Raw genomic sequence first — 12,028 nt, 5'->3', positions numbered from 1 at the left:
GCTTAAAATTAACATGCAGAAAACCAAAGTCATATTCAACAGTCTAGCAAGACAGCAGCAGTTCGCAATTTGTGGCGCGGGGCTGGAAGTAGTAAAAGAATATGTCTATTTAGGGCAGGTAGTGACAGCTGATCCGGATCATGAGAGGGAAATAACTAGAAGAATAAGAATGTGGTGGAGCGCATATTGTAGCTTCTCTGAGGTCATGAAACGCAGTTTACCAATATCCCTCAAGAGAAAAGTCTACAACAGCTGTATATTACCGGTACTCACCTATAGGGCAGAAACGTGGAGGCTAACAAAGTGGGTTCAGCTTAAGGTAAGGACAACGCAGCGAGCTATGGAAAGAAAAATGATAGGTGTCACGTTAAGAAATCAGAAGCGGGCGCAGTGGGTGAGAGAACAAACGTGGGTTAATAACATCCTATTTGAAATCAAGCGGAACAAGTGGGCTTGGGCAGGACATGGAATGCGTATGAAAAATAACAGCTGGTCCTTAAGGGTAATGGAGTGGATTCCAAGAGAAGGCAAGCGTAGCAGGGGACGGCAGAAAGTTAGGTGGGAGGATGAGATTAAGAAATTTGCAGGAATACGGTGCCGCAACTGGTGAAGGATAGGGTTAACTGGAAATGCATGGGAGAGGCCTTTGCCCTGCAGTGGGCGTAGTCAGGTTGATGATGATGAAGATGATGATGATGAACAAGGACAAGACAAAGTAAGCAAAACACAAGCGCCTGTGTTTTGTGTTCTGCCTGTGTTTTGCATGGGAGAGGTCTTTGCCCTGCAGTGGGAGCACTCAGGCTGATGATGGTGATGATGAGGATAATGAAAACAAAGCAAAATAACTCAAGCTCTCTCGTGGTCCATAGTAGACGTAAGCACGAAGTGCTTTTGAGTACTGATGTAGAACACTTTAGACTGCACCTTGTTGCAAAGCAAAGCCTCGCCTCGACCAAACGCAGCTATGCGTTCGCAGCGTCGCTCGGTGAACCGAGCGCAAAGGTCTAGGTGCCGTACCTTAGGTCGCCCTTACTGTTAACAACTGAGTAAGCAATGTGGCGAAAGATGACGCCATGGCTCCGCACAACGCCAAATGCCCGCCACACGCACGGCGATCTTGCTTCGGTCACGCGTGACGAGGACTGCGCGTACGCAGCTCGGGCTGTGCGGCAGAGCGTCGGCTCGATTCGCCCACTACGGGACTATAAACGTGCTGGCCCTTAAGGACCAGCAGTTATCTTTCCTTCGCATTCTATGCCCTGCCCAAGCCCACTTCTTCCCCTTTATTTCAAGTAGGATGTTATTAACCCGCGTTCGTTCTCTCACCCACTCCGCCCGCTTCCAATTTCTTAACGTTACGCCTATCATTTTTCTTTCCATAGCTTGCTGCGTTGTCCTTAACTTAAGCTGGACCCACTTTGTTAGCCTCCACGTTTCTGCCCTATAGGTGAGTACCGGTAAGATACAGCTGTTGCGTCCTTTTCTCTTGAGGGATATTGGTAAACTGTCATTCATGATCTCAGAGAACCTGCGATATAAGCTCCACCTCATTCTTATTCTTCTAGTTATTTCCCTCTCATGATCCGGATCAGCTGTCACTACCTGCCCTAAATAGACATATTCTTTTACTACTTCCAGCCCCGCGCCACCAATTGCGAACTGCTGCTCTCTTGCTAGACTGTTGAATATGACTTTGGTTTTCTGCATGTCAATTTTAAGCCCCACCGTTCTGCTCTGCCTGTCTAATTCATTGATCACGCTTTGCAGCTCATGTCCTGAGTGACTTAGGAAGGCAACGTCATCAGCAAATGGCAGATTGCTTAGGTAACGCAGGAACGCATGCGCTGCTCTGGCGCAAGGCAACACGCAGGCGCCAGGGGCTGACGGACAGTTTAGTCGAAGTTTGTTTAGGCACAGCTGCGTGTTCTCTTTTCGTTCTGGCGCAAAGGTCATTCCCGATCACCGACGACTGAAGCTAGATGCATTCCTTGCTTACAAATATGCTTCCTTCAAAGGATAACTCATATGCAAGGCAATGCGCTGTGATAACAGTCCTCGTTTTTGACCAAACACGAGAAGGAATGAAAAATGCACTCATAGAGGCGCGCCTAGAGCAGCATAAGAAGGAACTTTGTTTTACGCGTCGCGGGTCCTGAAGGCGCTGGCGTATTCTTTGCTGCTGAGCACCATGTAAAGAGAATTCGGTGTAGTGGGGTTTCAAAGAACTCTGAAAGTAAATCCTCGGAGACCTCCACTTGAAAGTTTGTCGAAGCCCAATGTGACTATGAATGTAAACTCCAGCTGTAGAACGTTACAAAACTTCATTTTGGTAAACTAATGTGGTTTGTCGATAATAACAATGACCCTTTTAAGCGACTGGTGCAGCATGACGTTAAGGACGTGCGCTTTAATAACGAATTTTTGTCCAACGCCTATTGCATCTTGTGCTTTCAGTGCCTTCAATATCAATACCGGAGAAGAGCTCTCAGATGCGCTTCCCACAGAACAATACAGGCTTAAGGTTAGGTGCAGATTTACTTGCCGCTTTTTATTTTTCCTAATTGTTCCCAACTGTTTTTACGACTGCCACTTGGTAACGGTCTGCTCAGCGGACCATTTTCACAAATAAGGAACATAACCTAAAAGCGGCATGCCTGCACACGATTCAAGCAACAAGACAGTCGTCGAACATAAAGAAAATGATAGTCTGTAATAACAAGTAGGGTAAAAGTACTAATTCTTGCCTTTTACGTGGGCCTCTATGCTTCAGCTTCGTACTGGTATCAAACAACTAATACATACTATCCTCATAACGGACCTCTGTGAACGTGCGAACAATGCCGAGAAAAAAAACAGTAACTTAACGGTGCAGCAAAACGCCTAGTTCTTCTGAACCTTTAAAGTGTTTCAAAAAAGCGCTCTATACACGAAGGAAGCAAATAAGTGGCCTTTCGCCTGCTTTATGTATATGCTCGAAGTGAGCTGAATGACTAAGTATGTTTGCCGAAGATGACAATGTGCCCTATCAGGGCACCAGTTAAAGATTGCCATCATTCTGACTACCCGTTTTGTACTGTAGCTCTGGTATACAATTATTCGATATGACTGCACGAATGCGAGTTCTTCTTCACAGTAAATACCTGCCATGTTGGCTGAGTGGCTTTCGGGTTCGGCTGCTGATCCAAAGGCCACCGGTTGGATCCCTGCTACGGCGGCCGTATTCTGATGCAGCTGAAATAAAAAAAAAGAAAACGTCCGCGTCCGGTACTTTGTCAGCGTACGTTTGTGATCCTCACCTGGCCTAAATTGATCAAAAGCCCTCTAGTGGAGTGTTCCTAGTAGCACATGTGTCACTTCGTTTCCGGTAAATATCATGGCAGGCCAAATTGAGGACTCAAAGAAGTACAAAACTTGTTATTTACCATGCCCTCTTTGACTCTCATGTTAAATATTGTGATTTGGTTTGGGGTACAAGGACGCAAACTAATATTCAGAAGGTTTTAACATTACAAAAATGCAGTCAGAGCAATTGCAGGTACTACATACTTAGCACCTACGAGTATTCTATTTGCAAAATACCGCATTATGGACGCAAGGGTTATTCATCAGTACAGTGTAATTCAGCAGTGCAAATCTCAGGTACATAGTGACACCACATTTTTTGCTGACCTTGCGAATCTACGAGAAAATACCGCTGTTCACAACAAAAGACACTACGAATATTGGTATGTACCTTGTCCACGCACAAATAACGGCTCCAAGCTCTCAGATATTTGTTACCGCCCTTCGTTAATAGAAACACTTTCCCTAATCTATCCATTCTTTCCGTTTTATATAACACTGTCAGAAATATGTTCTTACATAAGAATGAATAATATCTGTAAGGGATCGTTAGTGTACGCGGGGTAATAGGAACGCGGCTGGGGCGCTCAAAGCAAAGCGTCTCCTTTTTCGGAACGCGGCCGCTCGCGAACGCGCCGGGAAGTAGGGTGTCCCCCGCCCCGTGGTACCGATTCGCGCACGTGCTGGCACGAACGTGTATTTGTGTTTGTTCTTTTTTATTTTGTCGTGGAGAGGGTGCTTCACCTTACGGTAGCTGGAGGGCTGGCCAGGCTCTCGATAAACCAATCATGTGAACATTGTAACATGATTGGAAGCCACCGATTGTGGGCCGGGCCTTTAGGGCTTTAAAACCGGGCCCCGGAGCTGAAAAAATGAGAGAGGAGTATCTGTTCTCGCTTCGGCGAGCGCGGCTTCGGCCGCTTCTTTTTGAGCAGCGTCCGCTCCGGCGGACGCAGTTGTTGCTGCGACGCGCGTCTTTTCTTTCCTTTTTCTCTTTCCTCTGATCTTTTAACTCTCCTCTATCTGCACGTGGCAGCGGTGGTGGCTTGGCTCGAGAGAGAGAGAGAGAAAACTTTATTTACAAAGGAATTCGGGGCACGCCCCAGGGTCCCCGCACGACCCCACTGCACTCAAGTGTTTATGTTCCTGAGGTCCATAACACTGGCAGCACGGCCGGTGGCGATGGTCTGCACGGCCGGGTCCTCCGAATGCAGCAGGGTCTCCCAGTCCTCCCAGGTCTTGAGGTTCTCTAGGCCCCGCGGGGGAGGGTCCGCCGGGCAGAGGGAAAGGATGTGGAGGGAAGAAGCGAAGGGTTCTGGGCATAGGGCGCAAGCAGGAGTGGGGAAGGAGGGATGATAGTGGGTTAGGGTAAGGGGCGAGGGGAGAGTATGTGTTTGTAATCTGCGCCAGAGTGTTGCGTGTCTGTTATCTAGGGAGGGGTGGGGCGGGGGGTAGAGCTGGCGAGAGGCTCTGTATGCCTGGGTCAGCTCACTGAATGAGTGCATGCGATCCTTCGTGAATCCCCGATCCGAGGCCACCTGAGCCCGGTTTAAAGAACCTCGGGCTAAAAGGTTGGCGGCCTCGTTTCCGGGATTCCCGGAGTGCGCAGGCACCCATATCAGCTCCACTTGGCGGGGCGGGGGTGCATCGGGCGAGTCCAGTATGCCAAAAGCAGGGACATGAACTCGGCCTCGAGCAAAATTTAGAATCGCAGTTTTAGAGTCAGTTAAAATATACCGGGCTTCCGTGCGGGTTATAGCAAGTGCAATGGCGGCTTCCTCTGCAGCCTCTGGGGACGTATCTGGAGGGAGAGGTAGTGTGAAGAGGGTGGATGAAGAGGAGTCCACCGCAGCTGCTGTCGCTTCATCACCCGTGCAGGCAGCGTCCACCCATACGGCGTCCGGCTGGGGGCCGTACGCTCGATGGAGTGCCTTCGCACGGGCTCTGCGGCGCTGCTCATGGTGGGACGGGTGCATATTCCTCGGGAGCGGCCTGATGAGAAGCTCTCGGTGAAGGGATCGTGGGATGGCGAGAAGGGTTGGGTCGTTGGCCGGTATTTTGATTCCCAGGGAGTCCAGGATATACCGACCTGTGGAAGTTTTTGTGAGCCTGATGTATTGGGCCTGTCGGTGGGCCTCCACCAGTTCCCCGATCGTGTTGTGGAGGCCCAGGCCTAGTAATCTGTCTGTGGGTGTGTTGAGGGGAAGATGAAGTGCTACCTTGAATGCCTTGCGAATCAAAGCATCCAAAGCGTTTATGTCATGTTTGGATAGTTGTAAGTATGGGGTAGTGTACAGTACACGGCTGAGGACAAAGGCATGAATGAGGCGACATAGGTCGCGCTCCTTCATGCCTCTATGATGTCCCGAAACCCTGCGGATGAGGTGCGATATCGCGCCTGCAACCTGCTTGAGTTTCTTGAGGGTAGTGGTGTTTTTGCCATCGTTCTGGATGTGCAAGCCCAATACACGGAGGGTGCCAACCTCAGGTACCGGGTAACCATTCAATTCAATGGCAATGGGGGAGCGGGGACAGCGGTGGTTCTTAGGCCGGATGAGGAGCAGTTCGGACTTCTCTGGGGAGCAAGACAGTCCGATGGTCCGTGCGTAATTTTGGGTGAGGGTGGCTGCTTCCTGTAAGGTGTTCTCTATGTCGCCGTCACTGCCGTGGGTGGTCCACAGGGTGATATCGTCGGCATAAAGAGTGTGCTTGAGGTGGGGAATAGTTGCCAATTTCCGGGCGAGGGGTATGAGGGTTATGTTAAAGAGAAAGGGGGAAAGGACGGACCCTTGAGGGGTGCCGATACTCTGAAGTGTGTAGGAGGTGGAAGACAGAGGGCCGAAGTGTATCTCAGCCGTGCGGTCAGTCAGGAATGCTTGAATGTAGGCATACGTGCGCACACCCACATTCAATGGGGATAGAGCAGTCATGATTTCCTCTTCATCCTTCTCTCATGGTGTCTTCGGCTGACGGCACTCGTGGAGTTTTCTACGCACTCGTGCGGTGCCCCACGTTCGGCTGGATCACACTCGTGCAGTGCAGTACATTCGGGTGGGACGAGCACGACACGCGTGCGCGCCACCGCGCCACCGTGGAGACCGACGGTGGAGCACAGTGCAATCCCGTCGTGCAGCGCGCGCTAGCAGACGACGCTGTTCACGCTCGTTGGTTGACACAGCATCGACGAAGAGGAAAAACGGACGACGCTTCACAAGTGGGCACATTTTAATAAAATGTTGAATATTATAGCCGCTGCAATGCACTAATTCGCGCTGCAATCACGCAGCCACCAGCCGGCGAGTCATGTGCCTTCCATTATAAGGAAATTAAAGGTTTGTCAATATTTTTAGTCTTGCATGTTCTGCCTTAGCTCTTGCAGCGAACGGCATATGCTGTTCATCCGGCATGCCTGCACTTTATAACATCGTAGTTTTTGCCAACGTATACGCAGGTTAAAGGATATCAATAAAGCGACAATGTGGGGCGCTTAGTGGGTTGGGAATCACTTGCTGATGTTTTCGGAAGTTACTCTGGCTGAAGCTCTAAAGGCGTATGCATCGAAACCGGCAAGCATAACGCCTTGGTGTGGTGTCTTACAAACGTGCGCCCCCATAATTAATCGCAGTATCTCACGAGCAGGCTCGTGGGTCCCGCGTTTCCCGCCGATTCTATCAACGCCTGTTACAAGCGCGGTACTGCACTGTTCTGAAGAGGTGTTCACTGCGCTCGTTGGCGTCGGCCGCTCGTAGGAATAACCTCTGAGATCATCGAGGGTCTCGGAGGCCTCGGTTAACCGGCGGCAGAAAGAGCAACGGCACTCGGCGAGTGTTTCGCACGTTCAGCTGATGTGCAAGGAGACGTGCCACTCGTGTAGTATTTGACGTCACTTCCTGCGCACCGGCATGGAGGCAGTGCGTGCCAGCCGCAGACACCATCAGTCACAACAACAACAACAAGCACGGTTCTGCGCTAAGGTCAGGTGCTATGCATCTTCGGCTACGACGAGTAAGGGGCCTCCCCTAGTATTAGCCAGTTCCGCCTTTTGGTTGTTTGTCTTTTTGCCGTTGTATCTAACTTGTATATTCTGTAAATATTTGTATATAAATCTTCAGTTATTCCCTTTAGCCTTGCGTCTCAACTGATCGCAAGACCGTCTCTGACGGGGCACCCCTGGTGCGAAGAAATAAGCTTCAGTCATCAAGTTAAAAAAACCGTCTCTGGCGGGGCACCTCGGGTGCGAAGAAGAAGAAGAACCTGGAACTTTACTGGCCCAATCGACAGGATCCTGCGGCCATTGGAAGACGGCGCAGGGAGAAGATTGAACGCAGGGAAAAAGGTGACGACAAGGCAACAGGTCAGCGTTCGAGAAGGGACCTGCAGGGAGAGACAGCGGCAAGCACCACGGCAGTAGTGCAGCGACGCGAGACTGCGTCCGGTGAAGGATAGCAGCGCGTCGAGAACTCGACGGTCACCGGCGGGTCGCAGCAAGTGACGACAAGGTGCACAGGACCAGCGGCGTGCGACAGCTCATCGCAGCGTCCGGTGAAATTGGCGGTGGACTGCGACGCCAAGGAGCTGGCAATGCGGATCGACGCATCGAAACTGTGAGTTTCCTTCGTCGCATTGTTAGCGTCCCTGTGCATGTGTGCGAGCCGGTAGGACAGTTGATGGGTACGGAAGGCGGTATGGAGAGTTATCCAAGCCGGCTCTCACTGGATGTGAGGTACCAGGTTGAGTTAGCGAAGGCGCGCTTAGCGGACCTTCAGGCTCAACTTGCGAAAGTAAATGGCGGAAAGGCGCTGCTTCGCGAGGAAGAACCTCAGGATGTGAAGAATGCCTTGAAGGTAATCGAAGCAAGAAGCCAGCAGGTAGAGCTCGAGATCTCTCAAATCAAGGAGAGCAGAAGAGCCAGTCAATCAGCCAGGGAGAACTGCTCCGAGTCCCGAGCGAAGAGGCCGCATGTGCTGGAAGATAAAGGCTTATGTTTCTCAAACACAGGTGGAGGAAAGAGCAGTCAGGTCGCTGTAGGCAATCAGCCGATATGCGCGGACGCCTCTTTATTAGGAAAGGCCGCAGAGAGCGCAAACGAGAATCCTGAAGGGCGCGAAAATGTCACAGCTCCTCCGCCACCGCGAGTGGCTAGCAGTGAAAAGGAACAACCCAATTCTCATGATCGAGGGCCAATCAAGACCAAGGTGTCCGATAACAAACAGGACAGCGGTGGAACTCCTGCACGCTCTATGACTAAGATTGTGACCTCTGACATGGAGCAAGTAGCAGGTGAAAATCTGGCGTTGCGGCAAACACACACTGTGTCGGCCATAGGGCATGCAGTGCCCCGTAGCGTTACTGGTGGCAAGAGCCCTTCATCCGAGGCAGAGAGCGGAGGTGGGTCTGCTGGGCCGACCGGGCAGAGCGCCGCGCAGTTGTTGAACGCACCCGGTTTGTGTCCAGCCAGGTTATTTGAGGACCCGGAAATGAGTGGCCACTTGCCGCAAGGCAAACTCGGGTCAAGTGACTGCGAGGGAACTCATGGAGCCTCAGAGTTAGACGATGCCACGAAGCCGGCAAATGCCTATCAAGGAGGGAACGGCAACGTCAAGGTTTGCCCGTGCAGGAACGGGTCAAATGGCTTCAAGCGAGGCAGAGTAGCTGGAGGCAGGTGCGTGGCCTTCACGTTGAAAGTCAGCGCGTGGAGCAGTACGTTCCGTGCGGCAGTACGCCAAATCCCGTGTGGCAGAAGCGGCCGCACTGATGTGATTACACCGGACAGGGGCTATGCTCCTTACGCAGCACGCGTCTCGTATTGGTGCGCAGAAGAGAGCGTGCCCTCAAGGGCGTCGCATGATCAGGGATTTGGACCCATCGAGTACCACAACGTTTTCGATCCTGGAGGGCAGCAAGTTTTTAGTTATCGCCCCGTTGTGGCACCAGCCTAATGAGTGAGTGACCGTCAGGCGTTAATCGGGTTGATTAACACGTAGTGGCTCGAACGCACACGGGGACGCTCGGTGCGACCAAGGAGGCTCACGTGGCCGCTTACGGACCCTATATGAGTGCCAATGAACGCTCCGGTTGCGTGTCTGTGTGCATGTGTGCCCATTTGCGAGGACGAGTGTGTATTTGGAGGTGGCGAATTGGGTGCAACCCACCATCTTGGACGCCTTGTTACGGCGCACGGCAGGCATGCCACTGTGTGTATTTTAGTGTGCAATTTGCTTATGTTTTCTTGGTGCCCGTAAGCATTTTGCGTAATGTTGTGTTGGTGCCCATGTGCAATATTTGGCTTTTGGTTTTGTTTGTGCCGGTGCTAGTGTAGCGGCGGTATGTCACCCACAGGGTGGTTTTGTGACCCGTACCGATAACTTTGTTATAATTCTAAAAGTGGCATTTGAGCCCTTTGTAGAATCTTGGGAAGGGCGTGTAAGGGATCGTTAGTGTACGCGGGGTAATAGGAACGCGGCTGGGGCGCTCAAAGCAAAGCGTCTCCTTTTTCGGAACGCGGCCGCTCGCGAACGCGCCGGGAAGTAGGGTGTCCCCCGCCCCGCGGTACCGATTCGCGCACGTGCTGGCACGAACGTGTATTTGTGTTTTTTTTTTTATTTTGTCGTGGAGAGGGTGCTTCACCTTACGGTAGCTGGAGTGCTGGCCAGGCTCTCGATAAACCAATCATGTGAACATTGTGACATGATTGGAAGCCACCAATTGTGGGCCGGGCCTTTAGGGCTTTAAAACCGGGCCCCGGAGCTGGAAGCAGGGTTCTGCGCTAAGGTCAGGTGCTATGCATCTTCGGCTACGCCGAGTAGGGGCCTCCCCTAGTATTAGCCAGTTCCGCCTTTTGGTTGTTTGTCTTTTTGCCGTTGTATCTAACTTGTATATTCTGTAAATATTGACGCTAGCGCTACTGAAGACGACGACGTGAGGACATTAAGCGAAAAGGACGAAGTTCGCCACCATCGGACTCGGCACCGGACATTCTTGGGAGCCTTCTAAACCGCCTTGAGCGTTAGCGCGTCTTACACCGACGTGACATCTGGTGGAGCTGCTGGGTACATCTTTCATGTACCGGACGCCCCCATCAAGCCGCGATTCCAGCAGAGGTCGACCACCCCCGGTAGACACGCCCGTTCACCAGGGCAGCCGCCGACTACAAGGCCTATCTCCCGAGTTCGGGCTGCTCCCTGACCACAAGTCAACAAGGAGTACCGGCGCTGCTGCAATGAATCCTCCAACATCAACTGCGCCCGTCCTTCTCCATCACCAACGGGATCCGCCGCGTTTCCACGGCCTACCTCATGAGGACGCCGAGGACTGGCTCGACCAGTTCGACCGGGTGGCCACATTCAATTCTTGGGACGGGGACTCAAAGATGCGCCATGTCTATTTTGCTCTGGAAGACTCTGCAAGGACATGGTACGTAAACCATGAATCTTGCCTGCAAACATGGGAGACATTCAAAGCAGAATTTCTCCAGGCGTTCACCAGTACGTTTCGCAAGGAGAAGGCCGACCTTCTTCTGCAGAATCGCATCCAACTTCCGAACGAAAGTGTAATGGTGTACGTGGAAGAGATGACACGCCTCTTCCATCGCGCAGACCCAAGCATGCCGGAGGAAAAGAAGGTGCGATTGCTGATGAAGGGTGTAAAGGAGCAGCTTTTCGCAGGCCTGGTTCGTAGTCCACCCGCAACAGTAAACGAATTCGTCAAGGAAGCAATGTCCATTGAGAAATCACTCGACATGCGGGCACGACAGTACGAGCGCACTAACGTATCGATGCTCTGCACCCGTACTGAGGGAACCTCCATGACCTCAGGAGAATCGCTGCGTGAGGTCATTCGAGCCATTGTAAGGGAAGAGGTGGCGAAGGCTTTGCAGCACACCCCTGCTCAGCCGCAGATTACGTCGTTTACAGATGTCATTCGCGAGGAGGTCGAACAAGCATTAGGTACGTCGCAGCTTCCGGCAGCCACTCCACCGCCGCCACAAACATTGAGTTATGCTGCCGCCGCAAGCCGTTTCCTTCCGGCCTCGACCCAACGATATGAAGCACCTACGCCAGCCGCTCCTCAGCTTCCACCTTCCCAGTCGAACATTGTCCAGCGACCTAGGCGTCGCAGAACTGACGTCTGGAGAACCCCGGACCATCGACCGTTGTGCTACCATTGCGGGGCACCTGGGCACATCTGGCGCCGCTGTCCATATAAGGAGATGGGTCTTCGAGGGTACCCCTTCGGTGCTCCCCGTCCGCTGCCTGGAGAGCGACCAAGGGAGATCGCAGATTACATCTCCCATGCGGACTCCGGCCAGCGTCGCATCTCGCGATCACCATCTCCGCGCCGCTACAGTTCTCCGGGACCCAGCGACCAGGGCCAGTCTAGAAGTCCCCGTAGGGGAAACTAGACGCGGCAGCCTCTGGAGGTGCGGCTGCTCGACGACAAGAACAAGACCCTCCAACGCCGCCAGACACATCGACAATGCCATGCAACACACCGTCCTCGACGATCCACGAACGACAGCATGTTAAGACAAGCCGACAACCCGCCGCACTTCTTCGTAACAACGACGCTTCTCTTCGACGCCGCATCCCTTCGACGCACCAAAGCCGCGATCGGACTCCTCGACAGTACCGCAAGACGCCACCACCGGCCGATTTAGACGTTTCAGTAGACGGCACAGCCGTAACTG

The sequence above is a fragment of the Amblyomma mixtum genome, chromosome 2, assembly GCF_055824585.1.
Source record: "Amblyomma mixtum isolate Tamu chromosome 2, ASM5582458v1, whole genome shotgun sequence".
Classification (NCBI taxonomy): domain Eukaryota; kingdom Metazoa; phylum Arthropoda; class Arachnida; order Ixodida; family Ixodidae; genus Amblyomma; species Amblyomma mixtum.
The sequence above is the reverse complement of the archived record's forward strand: the minus strand, read 5'-3'. Positions refer to the sequence as shown.